At 40.6% G+C, this 24175-nt stretch overlaps 1 protein-coding gene and 1 pseudogene across 6 annotated transcripts in view; one reads left to right on the top strand and one right to left on the bottom strand.

Annotated features, from left to right (window-relative positions):
• Positions 1-24175, top strand: part of SMIM29 (small integral membrane protein 29) — a 130567-nt gene that overhangs the window by 19410 nt on the left and 86982 nt on the right. The gene's annotated exons all lie outside the window — the stretch shown is intronic.
• Positions 1868-24170, bottom strand: LOC308521135 (small ribosomal subunit protein uS5-like; annotated as a pseudogene). Its single transcript has 2 exons — positions 24132-24170; positions 1868-2579 (listed from the first exon to the last, which is right to left on the bottom strand). The product of its transcript is annotated as a small ribosomal subunit protein uS5-like (transcript).

The following is a 24175-nucleotide window of genomic DNA, read 5'->3' as shown; positions in this document are numbered from 1 at the left end:
GACCATGTTCACCTCCCATCCCATCCCTACCTCTTTTGGCAACCGCCAATCTGTTCTGTGTTTCAATGACTTTGGTTTTTTTAGATTCCACATGTAAGTGAGGTCTTTGTCTGACTTATTTCACAAAGCATATTTCACATATGTGGACCTCATGGTCCATTCATGTCGTTGCAAATGGTAGGGTTTTCTTCTTTTTTATATTCTGAACTAGTGGCCCGGTGCATGGATGCGTGCACATTGAAAGAAAATTAATTAGAAGAAATATTTTAATATCGCTATTCGTTCTTTCTCTATAATAGAAGTGTCAACAAATTCACTATTGACAATGACAGATCAAAACACACGCATGCGATTGGCACCAGTAAGAGCTTTATATGTATCATGCATGCGTAAGTCAACGTTTATTTTTAAATTGCCAGTGTGCTTCATATGTACCGGCAGGTCAGCCGGCCAGATGCTGGTTGGTTACTTAGCCTTTTATATCCTAATATATAAAGAGCCAGGGTCCGTCATGACCTAAATGTCCGGATGGACGACCAAACATCAGGCTAGGGTCCAGGCCTGTGTGGCAGGAGCCAGTCCTGGGTCCTGGCCACCCACGGCACAGCAGCAGAAGGGAGCTGTGGGACCCGGCTGCTCATGGCGTGGTGGTGGGAGGGAGCTGTGGGAATAGAGCCATGCTGCCATTGGACTGGCCTCTGGGTCCCTCCCCCCGGCCTGCAGGCTCCGGGAACTGGAGCCATGCTGCGATTGGACTGGCCTCTTGGTACCTCCCCTCTGGCCCACAGGCCCAGGGAACCAGAGCCAGGCTGAGATGGGACTGGACCCTACCGGAGGGGTCCCGGATTGTGCAGGTTGGGCTGAGAGACACCCCTCTGCCACCGAGTCCACGAATTTTCGTGCACCAGGCCTCTAGTCTATAGGTAATATTCCAGTGTGTGTGTGTGTGTGTGTGTGTGTGTGTGTGTGTGTGTGTGTACACCACATCATCTTTATCCATTCATCAGTAAACAGCCATTTAGGTTGTTTTCGTGGCTCGGCCATTGTAAATAATGCTGCAGTGAACATGAGTGTGTAGATATCACTTTGAGATAGTAATTTTGTTTCTTTTGGATATATACCCATAAATGGAATTGCTGGATCATATGGTAGTTCTGTTTATAATTTTTTATTTTAGTTGTTCCCATACTGTTTTCCAAAGTGGCTGCACCAATTTACATTCCCACACGTAGTGCACAGGTGTTCCCTTTTCTCCCATCCAACAGTTATCTCTTGTCTTTTTTATTTTTATTTTTTTATTTTTATTTTTTTTTAGAAAGGAATTTTTCTTTCTTTCTTTTTTTTTTTAATATATTTCACTGATTTTTTACAGAGAGGAAGAGAGAGAGATAGAGAGTCAGAAACACCGATGAGAGAGAAACATCGACCAGCCGCCTCCTGCACATCCCCCACCGGGGATGCGCCCGCAACCCAGGCACATGCCCCTGACCGGAACCGAACCTGGGACCCTTCAGTCCGCAGGCTGACGCTCTATCCACTGAGCCAAACCGGTTTCGGCTCTTGTCTTTTTTAAGGACAGCCTTTCTAATAGGCCTGAGCTGATCTCTCTTTGCGTTTTTGTTTTTTTTAAACAGACTTAATTCACTGTACTTTTTAAAAAAATATATTTTATTGATTTTTTTACAGAGAGGAAGGGAAAGGGATAGAGAGAGTCAGAAACATCGATGAGAGAGAAACATCAATCAGCTGCCTCCTGCACACTCCCTGCTGGGGATGTGCCCACAACCAACGTACATGCCCTTGACCGGAATCGAACCTGGGACCCTTGAGTCCACAGGCCGACTCTCTATCCACTGAGCCAAACCGGTCAGGGCAATTCACTGTACTTTTCTTGTATGAAATTATGTGGTGGCCACATGGAGCCTGGGTCCATGCACAGAAACTGGTGTGGGCCTTTACAAATGTCAGTGATTCCTGATGGGGAGACCTGGTGAACACAATCTCTTCCCAGAGCTCGGGGGTGAGATAGCTGTAGATCTTAGAGATGGCATCAAAGGTGGCTTTGGCGAAGTTGCCCAGGGTGCTAGTGCAGCCCCTGGCCGAAGGTAGCTGCTGGTGATACCAGCCATCAGCAGCAGATGCTTGGACACGGGCTGAGATGATGCCAGTGTCCATCATCTGGGGGGCAGGGCTGAGGCACACCAGCACAGAGCCCAGCAGCCACGGTGTGGGGCCTGCTGGCTTCTTCCCCAGTACCCTTGCCGCACAGGGGCAGCAGAGAGCTTGACCAGGATGATGGTCCCACAGGTGACTGGGGCTACTTTCTTTGGGCACTTAGCATCCAGAACATGTTTGTTGTAGTCCCTAATGGCGACAGATGCCTAGAACTGGGTCCTTTGACCAGCAACGTGTCTGCTTTGTGCTAGCATGATCTTTAAAACCTAGTCCTTGAGGGATGCCCCCAAGAAAAAGTCAGTGATCTCAGATTCCTTGATGGGCAGGGAGAAGAGATAGATCTCCAGGGACTCGATCTCCTTGTCTTTGACCAGGCAGCCCAGCTTGGTGACGGGGATCCACTCCTGTCCTCAGCCTTGCCTCCGTAAACTCTATGGCCCCAGCCCTGACCCTAGCTAAGACCTTGGCTCCGGATGCTAGGTGCTGCAGTGGCCTCCCATTCCAGGGCCCCTTGGACCTCTGGGCCCAACTGCAGCATTTGTGTGTTTCCTCAGAAAAGCAGCTCATTGCAGTTTTAATTTGCATTTCCCTGATGATCAGTCATATTGAGTACCTTTTCATGTACCTGCTGGCCATTTGTATGTCATCTTTGAAAAAAATGTTTATATAGATCCTCTCCCCACTTTTTAATCAGAATGTTTGCTATTAAGTTGTATGAGTTATTGATGTATTTTGGATATTACTCCAATCTGATGAATGATTTGTAGATATTTTCTCCCTTATGGTAAGATAAGATGCCTTTTCTCCTGGCCAGCATGGCTCAGTGGTTGAGCATCGACCTATGAACCAGGAGGTCATGGTTTGATTCCCAGTCAGGGCACATGCCCAGGTTGTGCTCTCAATTCCCAGTGTGAGACATGCATGAGGCAGCCAATCAGTGATTCTCTCTCATCATTGATGTTTTTATCTCTCCCTCTTCCTTCTCTGAAATCAATAAAAATATGTTTAAAAAATAAATTATTTAAAAAAGTGTCTTTTTATTTTGTTAATGGTTTCCCATAGTGTGCTGAAGCTTTTTAGTTTGATGTAGTTTCACTTGTTTAGTTTTGCTTTTGTTGCTTTTGCTTTTGGTGTCAAATCCAAAAAAACTCATTGCCAAGACTGTTGTCAAGGAGCTTACCCCCAATGTTTTGTCGAGAAGTTTTATGGTTTCAGGTCTTATCTTCAAGTCTTTATTTAAAAAAAAACAAACAAAAAAAACCACATATATATACATATATATATATATATATATGATTGATTTCAGAGAGGAAGGGAGAGGGAGAAAGAGAGAGAAACATCAATGATGAAAATCATTGTTCAGGTGCCTCCTGCATGCCTCCCTACTGGGGATAGAGCCTACAACCCGGGCATGTGTCCTTGACCGGAATCAAACCTGGGACCCTTCAATCCACAGATCAGTGCTCTATCCACTGAGCGAAACCAGCATGGGCTCAAGTCTTTATTTTAATAGAGTTGATATTTTTGTATGGTGTAAGATAGGTTCCATTTTCATTCTTTTGAATGCAGCTGCCCACTTTTCCCAGCACTATATTTGAAGAGACTATCCTTTCCCCATTGTATATTTTTGGCTTTTTTGTTGTAAATTAATTGACCGTAAGTGCATGGGTTTATTTTTGGGTTGTATTCTGTCCCATTCATGTATGTGTATGTTTTGATTCTAGTACTGTTCTGTTTTGATTACTGTAACTTTGTAATGTAGTTTGAAATCTGGAAGCATGATGCCTCCATCCTTGTTCCTTTTTCTCAAGATTGCTTTGGCTATTCAGGGTCTTTTGTGGTTCCAAACAAATTTTAGGATTATTTTTTCTATTTCTGTAAAAAATATCATTGGAATTTTGATAGAGATTTGTTGTGAATGTGTAGATTGTTTTTGATAGCATGAACATTTTAACAATATTCTTCCAGTCCATGAGCATGGAATACCTTTCCATTTATTTGTTTCTTTAGTTTCTTTCACCAATGTCATATAGTTTTTAGTGTACAGATCTTTCACCTCCTTAGTTGAATTCATTCCTATGTATTTTATTCTTTTTGATGCAATTGTAAATGGGATTATTTTCCAAATTTTTCTTTCTAATAGTTCATTGTTAGTGTATAGAAATGCAATTTATTTATGTATATTGACTTTGTATCCTGAAACTTTACTGAATTGGTTTATTCTTTCTTTGGTGGAGTCATCAGGGTTGCTTTTTTTTTTATATATGAGACCATGTCATTGGAAAAGAAATTAAATAAATAAAATTTTAGCATCTGAACTGTTTTCCATATTGCCACATTCTTCATAATGAACATTTTTGTGGTTGATAGTAAATTATTTTCCTAATGCACAATTAGGTTGTTTCCAGTATTTGGTTGCCCAAATCAAATTGTTATGTTTTGTGCTAATAGTGTTTTGTTACTATTAAATTTATTTCCTGCCGAAACCGGTTTGGCTCAGTGGATAGAGCATCGGCCTGCGGACTGAAAGGTCCCAGGTTCGATTCCGGTCAAGGGCATGTACCTGGGTTGCGGGCACATCCCCAGTAGGAGATATGCAGTAGGCAGCTGATCGATGTTTCTCTCTCATCGATGTTTCTAACTCTCTATCTCTCTCCCTTCCTCTCTGTAAAAACTCAATAAAAAATACATATAAAAAAAATTTATTTCCTAAGGAAGAAAAACACACACCACAATATCATCTGCAAATACTGATAGTTTTACTTTTCCTTTCTGATTTGGGTTCTTTTTATTTATTTTTCTTGCCTAATTAACTTTCAGTATTATTTTGAATAACAGGAGTGATAGTGAACATCCTTGTTTTATTCCTGATCTTAGAGGAAAAGCTTTCAGTTTTTTAACTTTTGAGTATGGTGTTAGCTTTGGTCTTGTCATATATGGCTTTTATTATGTTGAGGTACATTCTCTCTAGAGCCACATTTTGAGAGTTTTAAATCATGAATGATATTGAATTTTGTCAGATGCTTTTTCTGCATTTATTGAGAAGATCATATGATTTTTATTCTTCATTTTGTTAATATTGTGTGTCATATTAATTGACTTGCAGATATTGAACTATCCTTGCAGGCCTGGAATAGATCCTACTTGGTTATGTTGTATAAAACACTCTCAATTAAAACAAAACAGCCGAAACCGGTTTGGCTCAGTGGATAGAGCGTCGGCCTGCGGACTGAAAGGTCCCAGGTTCGATTCCGGTCAAGGGCATGTACCTGGGTTGCGGGCATATCCCCAGTAGGAGATATGCAGGAGGCAGCTGATCGATGTTTCTCTCTCATCGATGTTTCTAACTCTCTATCTCTCTCCCTTCCTCTCTGTAAAAAATCAATAAAATATATTTTAAAAAAAACAAACAAAAAAACAAAAAACAAAACAAAACTGTGAATGATTAGTCACATAATGATGCCTCAATAATAATATTAGATAATGTCTTGTTGCATAAGACACAATAAGGTAAATTATTAACATTTATAAAGGTAAGTGTAAGAGTTCCAATATTTTTGTTTCGTATTTACAGTTTCACCAGGTTTCCTAGGAGTAGATGCCTATTTTAGGAATTAGACAGCTTGCTGACATGGTCAATTTCATCTTTTTTTTAAAAAAATACTCACCCACGGATATTTTCCATTGATTTTTAGAGAGAGTGGAAGGAAGGGCGATAACTTCTCCAGAGGTCCATCAAGGTGCCAGATGTGAATGACCCACGTCCTGTGTGGTTCAGGGTTTGGGCTCTGGAGAAGGGGCCGCACGCAAATGAAAGAGACAAGACAAGAAATAATAATTTGGAAATTGGGGGGCCAGGCGAGAGCCCATCCCAAGAGGAAGGACTCCACTTGTGCTCAGGCCTTGCCATCCTTTTATTCACTTTGGGATCTACCCATAGCCCTTAGGCAGACAATTTCTAGTAACAGACAGACTATGTTATCAATAAGGATTTACATGACTATCTGGTGGGGAAGTTGCTTCGGCTACCATTGTCTGGACTAAATAGTGGGTGCATAGCCCTGACCTTTGCCAGAGCTCAAGGGTCACCAGCATTCTGGGCTCCTTGTCCACACCTCTCTGCTAGTAAAGACCATAGGCGGTTTCCCACAGCAGGGTATGCAGGCATGGATGCAGGTAGGTAGATGGATGTAGATGGATGTTCTTTTTAGATTATTCTATAGTCTCATTAAAACAAAAACCAAGAGAGAGAGAAAGTGGGGTAATTAAGGATAGTAATATGCAGCATTAAGCATAGCTGTAAAATGGCAAAGAAGCCACAAAAGGACAGTCTGGGGTAATGTAATATAACAAGTTAGGCTACTTGTTAGTTTCACATTGGTTATCTCAAGTGAATTCTAAGATTAACTGCTACAGAGCTTCCATTTGTTCCATATTCTCACTAAATGATGCATACTTATATTTAAATTTCTTACATTTTACTTTTTATATTAAGGAATATTTTTAAGTGTATTGCCTAATTAGGATGTGATGTCTTATATATGCTCAAATGATTAGCTTTCATAGTCCAGTTTTATCTTAGACTTTTCCTTGTTTTAATGATTATAATTCTTTGCAAATAATATACAAAGGTATTAGAAAATTTATTAACTGAAAAGCAAAAGGGTAGAAACAGTTGATTATATCAGCTCTCTTTGTTTTATATGCTAGTAACACTAATGAAAACAATAACCATCAGTTATGTAAAGTGTTAATAAACTTTGATATAAGATGCAGATCTGTAAAACCAATGGCCAGCTGGTTTCTAGTAAAGGAAGAAAAGCAAACAGATTAATAAACCATATTTTTGTCAAGTCATTCATTCCTAGAACTGTTAAGGGTTTTACCTAATCAGAGTGACTTACCCATTTCAAAATATTTTGCTTAGTATTTGCTCTTTTGTGTGAAACTTAATTTCACCTTCATTATTCAAGTATATAATCAAAGCCTTTAAATAGTTAACTTTAGGAGAACCAACAAAACAAAAGTAATAAAAACCCAGCCTGCATCATATATGCTTTTGCAATTCTTAGATCCTGATCCTTAGTGTGTCATCCATATATTGTCATTTTTTTGGAATTTATAAATACTCCTGTAGACTGGCATTATTTTATGTATAAGTTTGAAAAGAACACAGACAATAAATCCTTTTCTCGCTCTTATATGGAGAGAATTTGTTGCTGTGTAGTGAAGTCCAGGATTTATGGCACTTGTTTTGGTGGGTCACTTCTTATTGGTAGCAGTGGCTGTGCTTCAAAAGCACTGCCTGCTAAAGTGATCTGGCTGATTAGCTGAATGTTTCATTTGTTTTCCTGCATGTTAAACTCTTACACTACGTAGGTTGAGTTTTAGTACCCTAACTTGTTTCTTTTGTATTCTGGATTGATGATCCAGGAGCTTCTTGATAATGATAATCCCCTAGGTCAGTGATGGCAAACCTATGACACTTATTTTTTTGGTTGATTTTTCTTTGTTAAATGGCATTTAAATATATAAAATAAATATCAAAAATATAAGTCTTTGTTTTACTATGGTTGCAAATATCAAAAAATTTCTATATGTGACACGGCACCAGAGTTAGGGTTTTTCAAAACGCTGACACGCCGAGCTCAAAAGGTTTGCCATCACTGCCCTAGGTTGTGCATGGGAAGATCACAACCCATTCTGCAGAATTAGTGCTGTAGTGTGGACACAATAATCCTTAAGATGGCTAGGGGTATAGCTCAGACTTTATCAGAAAACTCATATATACAGTCAAAGTTTTTTTGTTTTTGTTTTTTAAAATATATTTTATTGATTTTCTACTGAGAGGAAGGGAGAAGGGATAGAGAGTTAGAAACATCCAAGAGAAACATCAATCACCTGCCTCCTGCACACCCCTACTGGGGATGTGCCCGCAACCAAGGTACATGCCCTTGACCGGAGTCAAACTAGGGACTCCTTAGTCCACAGGCCGACGCTCTAGCCACTGAGCCAAACTGGTCAGGGCTATAGTCAAAGTTTTTTAAAAAAATCTTAATTATTGAGAGTATTACAGATGTCCCTTCTTTTCCCTCCCATTGCCCCTCTCCACCTGGTTCCCACCCCGACCCAGGCTTTCACCACCCTATTGTCTATGTCCATAGATAATGCAAATCTATATATATAAAAGCCTAAGTGACCATTACGACTGGACGACCGGCCGGTAGCTATGATGCACACTGACCACCAAGGGGCAGATGCTCAACGCAGGAGCTGCCCCCTGGTTGTCAGTGTGGTCCCACAACCAACCTCCCGTGGCCAGCCAACCTCCTGTGGTCCCTTTCCCCAGCCAGCCGGCCCTGATCACTGGCCAGGATGAGGAACTCCACTCGGGGCACATATTCATGCACCGGGTCTCTAGTATGCATATAAGACCTTTGGTTAAGCTCCCCCACCACTCTTCCCTCTGAAATTCATCAATCTGTTCCATGTTTCTCTGTCTCTGATTCTATTTTATTCATCAGTTTATTTTGTTCATTAGATTTCTTGTTCATTTATTTTGATTTTTAGATTCAGTTGTTGATAGATATGTATTTATTGCCATTTTATTGTTCTTATTTTTTCTCCTTCTCCTACGCCCTATCGCCTTCTCCTTCTCCCCCCCCCCCCCCCCTTCTTAAAGGATACTCTTCAACATTTCATGTAATATTGGTATGGTGGCAATGAACTTCTTTAGCTTTTTTTTGTCTGTGAGGCTTTTTATCTGACCTTCAATTCTAAATGATAGCTTTGCTGGGTAGAGTGATCTTGGAATGTAGGTCCTTGCTATTTATTACTTTGAATAGCCTGCAAAGTTTCTGTTGAGAAATCAGCTGGAAGTCATATGGGTGCTCCCTTGAAGGTTTTTTAACTGTGTTTCTCTTGCTGCTTTTAAGATTCTCTCTGTTTTTCACTCTTGGCATTTTAATTATGATGTGTCTTGGTGTGGACCTTGTTTGGGACTCTCTGGGCTTCCTGGACTTGTAAGTCTATTTCTTTCACCAGCTAGGGGAAGTTTTCTGTCATTTCTTCAAATAGGTTTTCAATACCTTGGTCTCTCTCTTCTCCTTTTGGCACCCCCATAATGCAAATGTTGGTACTCTTGAAGTTGTTCCAAAGGCTCCTTACACTATCTTCATAATTTTGGATTCTTTTTTCTTTTTGCTCTTCTGGTTGGGTGTTTTTTGCCTCCTCATATTCCAAATTGTTGATTTGATTCTCAGAATCCTCTACTCTACTGTTGAATCCCTATAAATTATTCTTTATTTCAGTTAGTGTATGCTTAATTTCTGACTGGTCCTTTTTCATGTCTTTGACATTCTCACTAAGATCCTTGAAAGTCTCACTAAGTCCCTTGATGCTCTCATTAATTTTCTTGAAGCTCACATTAAGTCCCTTAAAGCTCTCATTAAGATCCTTGAGTAACCTTATAAGCATTGTTTTGTACTCTGTATCCAGTAGTTTGCTTGCTTCCATTTCTTTCAGTTGTGACATATTTCTTTGTCTCCGCATTTTGGCTGCCTCTCTGTGTTTGTTCCTACGTAGTAGGTAGAGCTGTTATGTCTCCTGGAATTGTTAGAGTGCTTTGTGTATTAGGTGTCCTGTAGGGCCCCGTGGCTCAGCCTCCCTAGTCACTTGAGCTGGGCACACTAGGTGCACCCCTGTGTGGGCTGTGTGCACAGTCTTGTTGTAGTTGAGTCTTGATTGCTATTGGCTTCACTGGGAGGAATTTACCTCCAGGCCAATTGGCTGTGAGGACCAGTTGTGTCTACAATGGAAGAGCTGCTGCACAGGAGGCACCCCTATGGAGCAGGACTTGCTTCAGTGGCTCTTTGGTGCTCACTGAGTCTGCCCCTTGGAGAGTGTTGCGTGTGATGTGTAGAGTTGTAACCTGGTATGGTTTGAAGTTATACACTGATATGGTCTGAAGTGGGTGCACTAGCTCTGGGCCTCCTGGATGATGCAAAGTCAGCCACTGCCTGGGGTCACCGGGCAGAAGCTACAGAGAGATCTGCAGATGTTTGCTACTTGTATTGGGCTAGGAAGTGCTAGGCGAGACCCAGCTAAGAAGCAATGTAGGCTGGTGCTATTGCCAGGTCTTGGGCCTTTTATTGATAGGTTTGACTCCAGCTGCTGCTTGGTTGAGAGTTTTTAGCAAAGTCTGAAGCCTGAGCCTGGACAGGCCATTCATATGGAAAAGCAGCTTCATACAGCTTGGATGGGGCTTCAAATTGGATGGGGCAGGGTCTCAGGAATTCTGAGTGAACAGTGTGGGCCAAGCTGATGGAAACTCAGATATGTCTGCCAGTCAGCTCTGTGATGGGGAGGTGCCAGCACAGGAACTATGACCCCTGCAAGCACCCCTGTGTGGGAGAAAGCCACCCCGAGTTCCTGCCCTGATGCCAAACAGTCCAGTTTCACCCCCTATGTCCCTGGATTTCTCCCAAAGCTGCTCCCTGGTGCAGGAGCTCAGAGGAAGTGAGACTGTGTAAGTTCGTGCAAGGGCCCTGGTAAGAGGAACACCTGGGACTCCAGCAGCTTATGTGTCACTCAGCCACAATCCCTGATATTCTTTATAGCCTGAAGTTATTGGGACTTCTCTTCCCAGCTCTGGAACCCTGGGCTTGGGGGCTGGTATGGGTCTGGGACCCCTGCTTCTCACTGGAGGCCTTGGAGATATCCCTTCTGCTTAAAAACACGCTGTATGTGGGTGCCGGACCAGCCTGTTGTGTCTCCGCCCTGACTACCAGTCTCGATGTGCTTTCTTTACTTCTCTAGTTGTAAGACATCCATTCAGCCAGATTTCAGGCGTTTCTGTGTTTTAATTGTAATTTTGATGTGATTGTGGGAGGGGGAGAGTACAGGCGTTTACGTGCACCACCATCTTGGTTCTCTCCAGTCAAAGCTTTTTCCTGGGAAAATAGAACTGGAAACTGTCACCTAATTCCACCTGTAGGCAATATGCTGACAGATAAAGAATTAGAAGGCTTATTTTAAAAATTCTCTACACATTTTAAGAGATTAGCTGGCAAATTGTACAATGAACAAGACACATCAAGGTCTGTGGAATGATAGACATGAACAGTCTTCTTAAGGGCCCTGGTACTTGAGGAGGCATACACACACTGACTGGCTTATTAAATTAAACATTTGGTCAGTGCTGTGTAGGAGCCTTACGCATATATACTTTTAATTGGCAATACAGGCCACCACTTAGAACTTCTCCTAGTAGCTGCCAGATAAAGAGCCACACTTCTTTTAAAAACAAAACAAAACTTGTTTTTATTGATTTTAGAGAGAAGGAGAGAGATAGAAACATCAATGATGAGAGAGAATCATTATCAGCTGCTTCCTTGCATGTCCCACACTGGAAATCGAGCTTGCAACCCAGTTGTATGCCCTAACTGGGAATTGAACCATGACCTCCTGGTTCAGAGGTTAAAGCTCAACCACTAGTCATGCCGGCTGGACACTTCATAAAGAGAAAACCAGAAGAGGAATTACTTAATAATTGTCCTGTTATATATAACCATATTGCTCCCAATAAACACCAGAATGGGACTAATGATGGCAGGAGGAATTAGTTAAGTACAAGGGCAGACATCTGAGACTTGTCACAGTCAGCAAATAAATACTGTAATAGTATATGAAATCTTTCCTTAAAGACAGGTTTCATCTGTCTGAAATTGAAATGCAGTCTTTCCTGCAGGTAGGAATGGTCTAGTTTTCAGACGGGTCTACTCTTTCGTCCTGGTTTTATACTGAGCAAGTGATAAATCAGTCTTGAGAACTTTACTTCCTGGATTGAAAGATAATTTCTGTTAAACTTTTTTACTGAACTTGGTAAAAAAGTTTCTAAAAATGCATGAAGGTCTTTCAATGCCATTATTCAGCTTTGAGTAGATAGAAGAATGTTGCCCCAAATAATTAAAAAGGAATTTTAAGGTTTACTTACTCTCTTGCTCTGGTGTTAAAGACCACTTTTGTGTTTAAAAATATTACTTAAAACTATAGTAGATCCTTCTTCCTCTTATGTTTGTATTTCAAGGACCTTCTTAATTCAGACTTATTTACCAGTAGCAATGCCAGTTAATAGGCTGAACTACATATTACAGAACTTTCTTGATTTATAGATACGTATATTCATGGCATTAGACTATTTCCTAGTGAAGTCCTCACCATCTAGCTTTAACTGACAAGAGTGATTTGTAGTTAACATGGATTATTTTCAAATGAGGGTGTCTAAATTTTTTTTTGGACTCTACTCTTGATTTACTTAGGTCATAGAATAAAAGTTAAATTTTTACTTGGCTTCTTTTCCATTATAAATTTGGATTGATGATGTCTGAATTACTTAGTGAAGCCTGTGCCAAATGCCTCATGTAGTTTTGTGTTTAGATGTTATTTTGATAAATTGAGTCTCTTGGCTGGCCATTTCTTTCTTAGGGTCCTAAGCACTTAATGGTCCTTAGTGCCAGCATTGTATTTCTAAGAAGTATTGAAATTAATATTCAAGATGTCACTCTATAGTTACATGAATTGCTACACTGAATGTTAACATGATAAAATAGCCAAACTTATTTAAATCAGATTTAATTTCTAATCTCTTCTGCTTTTTGCCTATCACCCAGGAGTTTTGCTAAAGTAAAAAGCTAAGCCCATTTAAATGGCAGTGTGGTGATGCCTGGGATACACTGGCGAAGGCATGTTAGTGTGATCGCATGGGAAGCAGGTCCGAGTCAGCTCCTGGGGCTGTGCTGAAGCATTTCTAATGGAAGTCTGTGTGCCAGCCCCCTGGAGCAGGAACCGGAGGAAGCCCCTGGGATCTGGCAGGGAATTTATCCCCAAGTGTCTCCAGTTCTTTGATGCTGACGTGGGGGAGGGGAGAAGAGAAGCAACCACAAAGAGTGAAGAGAGGCCAGGGGGTGGATTTGTGTGGTTATTTTTGGTTGGTGATCATGATACTTTTATCACAGGAATGTTGAGGACTCCAGTATCTCAAATGAAAGGATCTTCAAAGGGAATAAATATGAACAATTTCTCTGTAGCAAATTGAGCGAAACTGGGGCCAAAATAACATTTTTCTTTTTAAATTTAGAATGTTTTCTTATAAAAGTTTGAAAGCGGTTGCCTTGATAGTCTTAAATAGTAATAGATTATTCAACAACTACTTTTAAAAAGCTGGTCCTATTGCAGATGCTTGGTATTCACTGATAAGCAAAAGTATGGATTCTGCTCTTATGAAGGTTACAGATAATCACAATCAGAAATGTTTGATTATAAACTGAGGTACCATTATCTAGAAAAAGAACATCCGTCAGTGAGTGCACTTGACAAAAGACCTTTATATGGACAGGGTGGACAGGAGTTTCTTAGGGAAGGATGCCCTGATCTCTGAAGAATGAGGAGGAGTTAACTAGGCATTGGGAAGGGCATTCCACATTGAGGGATCAGCATGTGCAAGCACTGTAGCAAGAGAGAGTGTAGTGTATGTGAAGAACTGAAATTAGGCCAGTTAGATTAGTGAAGCAGAGAACAAACATGAAGTGAGGTCAGAGAGCCAGACCGTGGAGGTGCTGTCAGCCATGGTCTTTGGCATTGGGTCTTTGTTTCTCGGTTGTTATTCATTTTTTAACACTTTATTGTGGAAAATTTCAGACATACACAGAAGAAAGATAGTATAATAAACTCAATGTACTCATCTTCCAGCCTTAATCAATAGTTGGCCAATCTTATTTCATCTGTATTTTCACCCATCCTATATAATAAAGAGCTAATATGCTAATTAGACCGGATAGCCTTCCGGACGACCTTCCAGACGAAGCCCGGACTGCCATGAGGGCCGAGCCCCTGAACGAATTTCATGCATCAGGCCTCTAGTATGATTATAGTTGTGATTTAAAAGTAATGGGAGCCATTTGAGGGTGTGTGTGTGTGTGTATTTTGGTTAATCCTCACCTGTGGATATTTTTTCCACTGCTTTTCAGAGTGGAAAAGAGGAAGGGAGGGGGAGAGAGACAGAGGAGAGAGAAACATTAATGTGAGAGAGACACATCGATTGGTTGCCTTCCACACATGCCCCAACCAGGGCTGGGGATTAAACCTGCAGCCCAGGTATGTGCCCTTGACTGGGAATCGAACCCAAAACCCTTCAGTGTTCAGGCTGATGATCTGTCCCAGGGGTGGGCAAACTTTTTGACTTGAGAGCCACAATGGGTTCTTAAACTGGACCCGAGGGCCGGAACAAAAGCATGGATGGAGTGTTTGTGTGAACTAATATAAATTCAAAGTAAACATCATTACATAAAAGGGTACGGTCTTTTTTTTTTTTTTAGTTTTATTCATTTCAAACGGGCCGTATTTGGCCCGCGGGCCGTAGTTTGCCCACGGCTGATCTATCCCCTGAGCCACACTGGCCAGGGCCATTTGAAGGGTTTTAATAAAAGTAGGGGTGAGCCCTGGCCGGGTGGCTCAGTTAGTTGGAGGAGTGTCATCCCATACACCAAAAGGTTGCACGTTTGATTCCTGATCAGGGCACTTAAACTAGGTTACAGTTTGATCTCCGGGTCAGGGCATATATGGGAGGCAACAGATCAATGTTTCTCTCACATTGTTGTTTTTCTCTCTCTGAAAAAAAAGTCAATAAACATATTCTCAGGTAAGGATTTAAAAAACAGCAGGGGTGAGTAGGAAATGTGACCAGATTTTAGTTTTGAAAGATAATTTGGGCTACAGAATAGAAATAAATTGGAGGGGGGAGAGCACCTATATTGAGAAACCGTTAGTTTACTGCCGTGGTACTGTCAAGTAAATACCTTTCATCAGGTTAGTGGCAGAGAGAAGGAGACGGATTTCAGAGATGTAGAGATCCCCTGGGCTTGGTAACAGATTGGTTATGAGAGGGGAAGGAGAGGGAGAAAGAAGGTGGCTCTGGTAGCTCCTAGGTTTCTGACTTGAACCTAGGATGATTGGTATTGATGCAATGTGAAGGCCAAGCACAGGAAGAAAGAAGGCAACCAGTTTAGCCGTCTTATCTCCCCCTCAAATTTCCAATTCTGTGCCTTTTTCCAAATTACAGGACAACATGCTCCTCACACTGAGGCCCCAGAACTTAGCTGAATTTGAACTGTGCTCTCCTAACCCTTCTTCGGAGCAGAGGATACAGTTATGTTTGAGTTTAAAGAACATCCTGGAGACCTCTGTGTAGAACGGTGCCAAGAAGGCAGCAAAACCAAATTTATCCATTAGGGCAGGTGCAAGTTGTCAGAAATGTTCTGTGAATAATCTGTTTGGACCTTGATAATACTTAACATATTCTTTGAGAAGTCACCAATTCTTTAAAAGAAACCAGGAAAAAAAGTATACTTTCTAAATATGATGTTTTAGGACTTTACTTAACCATTTCTTTTCTTTTTAATCTTTCAGGTAATACTTACTAAACTGCCTGTAGGTAACCTGGGATTTGTCCCCAAGATTATTAGTATTAGTTATTTTAGCACAGGCACATACATCAGTCATTCCAGGAAGAGGTCAGGACCAGCTAGCTGCTTGATACTTCATAAGGTTCCTGAGAAGACCCTCTGTGCACCTGCCCAGCTCATGGCTAGCGTTAATCTTCTGTAGGACTTTAAAAACTCTCTTCACTATTCTGAGGGAGCATGTAACAAATGATTTAAGTAAAAGATGAATCATTTAAGATTAATCTGTTCGTTTTTCTCAAAGAGGCTTTTCTTGGCTCTCTGATATAGCTCTCCAAGTCATACACTGTCACATCATCTTTCTAGCACCTATTATTGTCTGTTATTACCTCATTTACCTGTTATATGACTCCCCTCCTTAAACACACTCCATGAGAGCAATGGTTTCCGCTGTCTTGCTTTTCAGTGTAGCCCTAGTTTCTAGACAAGAGTCAGGCATATATACATTACCAAGAAATAGCGTTTGAATGAATAAATGAATGTTAATATGTAAATATATTTCTACCTTTCCTTCATTTACCAAATAATTCACATTGTATAATTTAGTTTAAAATAATGACATAAGAAATTGTGATTTCTTTGTCAACAAATAAATACATTGTTTTTTACCTAATTCATATTAAAGTGCACATTGAAATACATACATTATGATTTACAAAATAGACAAAACTTGCCTGGCTGGTTTGACTCAATGGTTGAGTGTCAACCTATGAACCAGGAGATCACGGTTCAATTCCCCGTCAGGGCACATCCCCAGGTTTTGGGTTCGATCCACAGTAGGGGGTTTGCAGGAGACAGCCGGTCAATAATTCTCTCTCATTGATGTTTCTACCTCTCTCGCCCTCTCCCATCCTCTCTGAAATCAATAAAAATATATTTTTTAAAATAGACAGAATCTGCTTATGTGATATGATGTTTGGAATTTTTACCTTTTAATTTTAAAAAACTGCTGGTTTAGTTCATATTTTTAGGGTAGTTTTGTTTCAGAACGATGAAAGATGAGATTTCAGGATGCTTTTTTGCAATTATCTTTTAGTAAATATTTAAGTTATGAGTAACCTTTAATTCTCACTAGTAAAAAGCCAAGGTGGAGATATTCATCATATTTTTTTGCTATTAGCTTTTGAAGTGTGGGACATACTTATAACAGTGATTTTGATCAGTTGAAATGCAACTTGTAGGTGTGGTAGAAATCATTTTGAAAGAAATTTGTAGGATTATAGTTGTGTTCCTTATAAATTTATATTCCTATACTATGTGTCCCTTCTGTATCCTGTATTCAACTAATGTTCCATTATAGGTTGTGACACAATAATCAATCACTTGGCTTGAACCTTAAAGGATGGGTAGAATTTACATATCGATTCCCTGTTATTTAGCTCTAGAAACTGTCATTAGCAGTTTTTTTTAGAAATTGTTATTAGTAAATATTCAAGTATTTAAAAATGCAAATATTTAGTTTTCAAAAAGTTTCTACAGAAGGGAAACAACAGATTGAACTACTGTTGGAAATATTCAAAATGATGCAGGAGTTTTTTCAGTGCTAGAGAATAAAGGGGTTGAGCTCTAGATGAGAGCAAAACAGTAAGTTCATTTAAATTCAGTTGTAGTTGCAGTGATTGACAAGGACAGTGTAAGAATTATTATTGTTTCCTATACCAGTCTTGTTTTGTGATGTTTTACCGTCATCTAAAACATGTTTCTCCTTGAACACATGATTATTTCCATTGTGAGGACGATTGTGGGGTAGGTATAACTTTTCTGGCATTTTAAAAGATTGATAGCTAACCCAGCCAGTGTGGCTCAGCGGTTGAGTGTTGACCTATGAACCAGAGGTCATGGTTCGATTTCTGGTCAGGGCACTTGCCCAGGTTGCAGGCCCGATCCTCAGTGGGGGGATGTGCTGGAGGCAGCCAATCAATGATTCTCATTGATGTTTCTATCTCTCTCCCTCTCCCTTCCTCTCTGAAATCAATAAAAAACATATATTTTTTAAAAGATTGATAGCTAGACTAATTTTGAACTGGACATGTGAAAGTTACAAATGTGCAATTACTAAAAATACATGCTGATCAGAACTCTCACCTAGCCTTGTTTAATACGTCTATTTTGGGCCCTCTTTTCACTGCCAAGACTCATCTCCCACAACTGCTGAGTTTGCTTCTGATCCTTAAATGACAAGCCTGCTTTTCTCACTCTTTTTAATGGGCTAGGATCAAAATTCAGTTATTTTTCACCACTGTGGGTGGATGAGGAGTTAAGTCTGCCCTTGGTGTTTTTATTTCCCTTTGATTATTTGCTACTTTTGCAAATTTTGTATAGCTGCCTTCCTCTAGTGGAAGTGCTTATTGGTTTGCAAAGGGACCCAGATAACCCTGTATCCTTCTAAGGCTGAGTATGTGGATCTGGAGGACTTCCAGGCTCTGCTGGTTTAGAACTGAGTGAACCTCAGTATGGCTGCTAACATGTAATGCAGCCTCATAGTTCATAAAGCAGCTATAAACATCTGTCAGCTTTGGGCTACCCGGGAAAGTAGAGAGGGAGATAATATTCTTGTTAGTTTAAGTGTTGTGATTAATTGTTACTGTATATACTGAGCATGTTTTGCAAATTTAAACCATGTGCTATAGAACTGAAGCTACAAGTGTAATTTGCTCTTTATTCAGATGCAGACTCCCAGGACTCATTGTGAGTGTTGGCTAATAATGCTGGATAGTGCTTGAGCAGTCAAATGAAGTCAAGGGTGTGGAAAGAACATGGTGCTAGAGCAGGGGTGGGCAAACTTTTTGACTCGAGGGCCACAGTGGGTTCTTAAACTGGACCGGAGGGCTGGAACAAAAGCATGGATGGAGCGTTTGTGTGAACTAATATAAATTCAAAGTAAACATCACATAAAAGGGTACGGTCTTTTTTTTTTTTTTAAGTTTTATTCATTTCAAACGGGCCGGATCTGGCCTGCGGGCCGTAGTTTGCCCACGGCTGTGCTAGAGTCAGGTCGGTAGTCAGGTCTGAGTTACCCTCTTTAACTCACAGTTTCTTCACTTATAAAATAGAAATACATCCACTAGCATCATCTAATTTCTAGGGTTATTGTGAGAATTAAGTTAGATTATATTTACATGCATAGCATGCATATATATATGGTACTTTAAAAAAATATTTTGCCCAGCTGGTGTTGCTCAGTGGTTGAGTGTCGACCTATGAATCAGGAGGCCACTTTTCGATTCCCTCTCGGTCAGGGCACATGTCTGTGTTGCGGGCTTGGTCCCCAGTGCGGGGCATGCAGGAGGCAGCCGATCAATGATTCTCTCATCATTGATGTTTCTATCTCTCTTTCTCCCTCTCCCTTCCTCTCTGAAATCAATAAAAATATATACAAATATTTTAATACTTTAAAAAATAGACTTTATTTTGTAGAGTCGTTTTAGGTTCACAGCAAAATTGGGTGGAAAGTACAGAGAGTGCTCATATATCCTCTGCCTCCATACTGTCAACATCCTCTACCAGAGTGGGACATGTGTTAGCGTCAGTGACCCCACACTGACACATCATTACCACCTAAAGTCCAAAGTTTACATTAGGTTCACTCTTGCTGTTGTACATTCTATGGATTTTTAAAAAAGATTTTTAAAAATATATTTTATTGATTTCAGAGAGGGAGAGGGAGAAAGAAACATTAATAATGACAGAGAATCATTCATCGCTTGCCTCCTGCACACCCCCTACTGGGGATCGAACCCACAACCTGGGCCCTTGACCGGAATTGAACCTGGGACCCTTCAGTCTGCAGGCTGATACTCTTTCCACTGATCCAAACTGGCGAGGGCTAAAAAGATTTTTAATTGAATTTTAGAGAGAGAGAAACATCAATTGACTGCCTCCTGCACCAAGACACATCATAATTAAAATGCCAAGAGCAAAAGACAAAGAGAGAATCTTAAAAGCAGCAAGAGAAAGAAACTCAGTTACCTACAAGGGAATATCCATATGACTGTCAGCGGATTTCTCAACAGAAACTTTGCAGACCAGAAGGGAGTGGCAAGAAATATTCAAAGTGATGAATGCCAAGAACCTACAACCAAGATTACTTTATCCAGCAAAGCTATCATTCAGAATTGAAGGTCAGATAAAGAGCTTCACAGATAAGGAAAAGCTAAAGGAGTTCATCACCACCAAACCAGTATTAGATGAAATGCTGAAAGGTATCCTTTAAGAAGAGGAAGAGGAAGAAAAAGGTAAAGATACAAATTATGAACAACAGATATGCATCTATCAACAAGTGAATCTAAGAATCAAGTGAATGAATAATCTGATGAACAGAATGAACTGTTGATTATAATAGAATCAGGGACATAGAAAGGGAATGGACTGACTATTCTTAGGGGGGGAAGGGGTGTGGGAGGTGCGGCAAGAGACTGGACAAAAATCGTGCACCTATGGATGAGGACAGTGGGTGGGGAGTGAGGGCGGAAGGTGGGGTGGGAACTGGAAGGAGGGGAGTTATGGGGGGGGAAAAGAGGAACAAATGTAATAATCTGAACAATAAAGATTTAATTATAATAATTTTAAAAAAAAGAAAAAGAAGAAAAAAAAAGAAAAGACAGAGCAGGACACTCTCATTAGGAAGTGTCTAGAACTATACTCTACATACCCTTGGACTCATACTGAAGAACGATATCTGTGTATAATAGTTTGTGTGTGTTATACCTTTTCATATTGCTCTTAAAATACTTGTTGCTTCCAAAGTAAAAATTATTAGAATATCTATTCACAGCACAGATACAGTGTTTCTTTGGACTAGGCAGGGAATTTCCTTTTTTGTTAAATAAACAACCTGATTAAATTGAAGGGCTGTTTATGAGGAGTTTTGTAAACTGTTTATGTCTGCTTGTTCCTCCTTGTAGCAGTATTTGAGCTCCTGTGTAGGAAAAAAAGTAGCTAAAGGATAAAATGGCTTTAAAACTCTAGGAACTGAAACTACTAATGCTTGGCCCTGTGATAATTCACTGGTTTAATTTGAAAGGTTATTTCACCTCCTACTCAGCTTTACTCTTCTTTTAAACATAGGGTCATTATGCATAAGAACTGTGGCAGTTGTCTGTAAAAAAAAAAAAAAGGAAACTCTTATTTATCTGGAATCCAAGCAAGTACAGATAATTATTCACTATTATGTTGGTCTTATTTTTAAGAAGGTACACACAAATTACTAGAAAGAGCTTGTCTGTAGAAGCAGTCTGCAGCGCATATCACAGATTTGATAGGGTGCAGCCCTGTGCCATCTGGGATACCAGAAGGGCTCTCTGGCAGTAATGGCAGGCCTGAGGGGCTGTCAAGTGGGACATTACATTGCTGGAAATGAGATCATGTTAGGTGCATTTCTGCATGCAGTTTTCTGGGAATTAGTAATCTAAGATGTATTACCATAGATAATCTAATTTTTAAGGAAAATATTTCCAGAACTTCAATAACCTGGGATACCTGGAATAGATCTACCACTACTATACTCTTGGTGGTGGGAATGGAAACTTGCATGACACCAGGGGTAGGTAGAGGGAACGGAGATAGCTCTTTTAGTTAGAGCTCTGCAAATGCGCGTATTCCCCCTGGTTCGTCTCATCCTGGCTGGAAGAGTCTAAGACTGTTGTTTTCCAAATCTCAGTCTCCTTCCCTAGTCTTAGCTCCAGTCCACATTTATGGTTGTAACTAGAAGTATTCATTAGACATCTCATTGAACTATCAAATTCCTGTGTTCAGAGAACAGCCAGAACATGGGGGAACTATAGGAAGAAAGACTACATATTATTATAGAAAATCAATGAAGGATTAACCCCCTTTTCTACTTTTTCTTCTGGAATCTTTTTTTTAAGGGTATTATTTTATTGATTGATTACTGATTTTTTAATTTTTTTTAGGGAGAGAGAAAAAGAAACATTGATATGAGAGAGAGATATCAACTGGTTGCCTCCTGTACACGCTCTGACCAGGGATCAAACCGGTAATCTTTTGGTGTACAGGATAACGCTCCAACCAACTGAGCCACCCTGCCAGGTCTCTTCTGGAATCTTCCTTGCAGATTAGATAGATATGGCTTTAACTGCCATGGTCTAGAGTTGTCTTTGGAGGACTTTTAAAATAAAAACTTTTTAACTTGAATTAACAAACAATTACATTTGGGCTTATTTTTCTTTTGACAAGGAATTTTTTTAAATGTAAGATTGGCCACAGTTATTGGGTAAAATGGGTGTGACAATGATCCCCTTTTTCGTTTATGGAAATAGTGTATTATTTTAGCTTTATGACTTAATATTATAAAACTAAGGATAACCCTTTGGAAGGCTGCTCTTCTGAACTATAGACTCTGAAGAAGAAATTGACTCCATTAGCTTTTAAAGAATTTGTGATCTTGAAACTAGTTTTGTTGAGGTGAAGTTCACATAGTATAACATTAAACATTTTAAAGTGAACAAGTCAGTGACATTTAGCAACCACCACGTCTATCTAGTTTCAAAACACTTATTCCAAAATAAAACCCTGTATCCATTACTCCCCATTCTTTCCTTCCCCCAGTCCCTGGCAACCACCAATCTGCTTTCTGTCTCTATGGATTTGCCTATCTGTGTGTGTGTGTGTGTGTGTGTGTGTGTACCATGTTTTATTCATTGATTCATTTATTTGAGTTATTTCTACTTTTTGGCTAGCTATTAATCCTATCCAATATAATAAAGAGGCAGTATGCAAATTGACCATCACACCCTCACAAGATGGCTGCCTATGACCAGGCTGGCAGGGGGGTTAGTGAGGGACAACCAAACGACTGAACAAGCAGGCTGTGTGGGGCGACCAGGCCAGCAGGGGGGCAGTTGGGGGTGATTAGGCTGGCAGGGGGGCAGTGAGGGGTGAGTAGGCCGGCGGGGGGGGGGGGCAGTTAGGGGCGACCAGGCCGGCAGAGAGGGGCAGTTGGGGGTGATCTGGCCAGTAGGGGGGCAGTTAGGGGTGATCAGGCTGGCTGGCGGGGGGACAGGGGTGACCAGGCAGGCAGGCAGGTGAGCGATTAGGAGCCAGCAGTCCAGGATTGTGAGAGGGATGTCCGACTGCCAGTTTAGGCCTGAGGGGCCCCAGATTGGAGATGGTGCAGGCTGGTCTGAGGGGACCCCCTCACACCCCCATGCACAAATTTTGTGCACCGGGCTTCTAGAGAGAGAGAGAGAGAGAGAGAGAGAGAGAGAGAGAGAGTGTGTGTGTGTGTGTGTGTGTGTGTGTGTGTGTGTATAGCCCTAACCAGTTTGGCTCAGTGGATAGAGCGTCAGCCTGTGAACTGAAAGGTCCCAGGTTCGATTCCGGTCAAGGGCATGTACCTTGGTTGCAGGCACATCCCCAGTAGGGGGTGTGCAGGAGGCAGCTGATCGATGTTTCTAACTCTCTATGCCTCTCCCTTCCTCTCTCTGTAAAAAATCAATAAAATATATTTAAAATATATATATATATATATATATATATATATATATATATATATATATGGCTAATATGCAAAGTGTCCCCTCAGGAGTTTGACCAAGAGACCGGAGTTTGATCATTTGCTGTGACCTGTGCTGACCACCAGGAGGGTGGCACGGAACGAAGGAAGGCCCCAGCCGGCAGCTTGAAAGCCCTGATTGACTCTGATCACCAGCCAGGCCTAGGGACCCTACCTCTGCGTGAATTTAGTGCACTGGGTCTCTAATTGTGAATGTTTCCATGAACATTTGTGTGTGTAAGTGTTTGAGTACCTGTTTTCAATTCTTTGGGGTTTTCTGTTATGAGAGGAATTGCTAGATCATATGGTTATTTTTAACGTTTTAAAGAGCCACCAAACTGTTTTCCACAGCGCCTGAACTATTTTACATTCCTACCAGCAATGTATTTGGGTTCTAATTTCTCTATATCCTCTCAGTGCTTGTTATTTTTAAAATTATAGCCATTCTAGTGGGTGTGAAGTGGAATCTCATGGTGGTTTTACTTTGCACTTCCCTAGTGCCTAATGATGTTGCATCTTTTCATGTGCCTGTTTGCTGTCTATATGTTTCCTTTGGATAAATTATGTTTGTTGTTGAGCTGTATGGGTTCTGTACATATTTTGGATATTTTACCCTTATCAGGTAGATGACTTGCAAATATTTTCTCCCACTCTGTAGGTAGTCTTTTCACATTCTTAATAATGTCCCTTGATGCACAGAAGTTTTTAATTTTGTTGAAGTTCTGTTTATCTAACAAAGGAGAAATCCTTTGTTGCTCATGCTTTTGGTGTCATGTCTGAAATGAATTAAAAATCATGAAGGTTTATCACCATTTTATAGTTTTAGCTCTTACATTTAAGTTGTTGGCCCTTTTTGTATATTATGAAGCAGGAATCCAATGAGGGCTCTTATTTAAAAACAAAATTTCAGGCAACTTTTTGGCTACTTCTCGAATCTCTGTCTGGTCCAGCCTTCTCGCCTCCATTCTAG

Source organism: Myotis nattereri (assembly GCF_964212035.1).
Source record: "Myotis nattereri genome assembly, chromosome: 6".
NCBI classification, from domain to species: Eukaryota; Metazoa; Chordata; class Mammalia; order Chiroptera; family Vespertilionidae; genus Myotis; species Myotis nattereri.
Note: the sequence above shows the minus strand (reverse complement) of the source record. Positions and strands in the feature narration are given on the sequence as shown.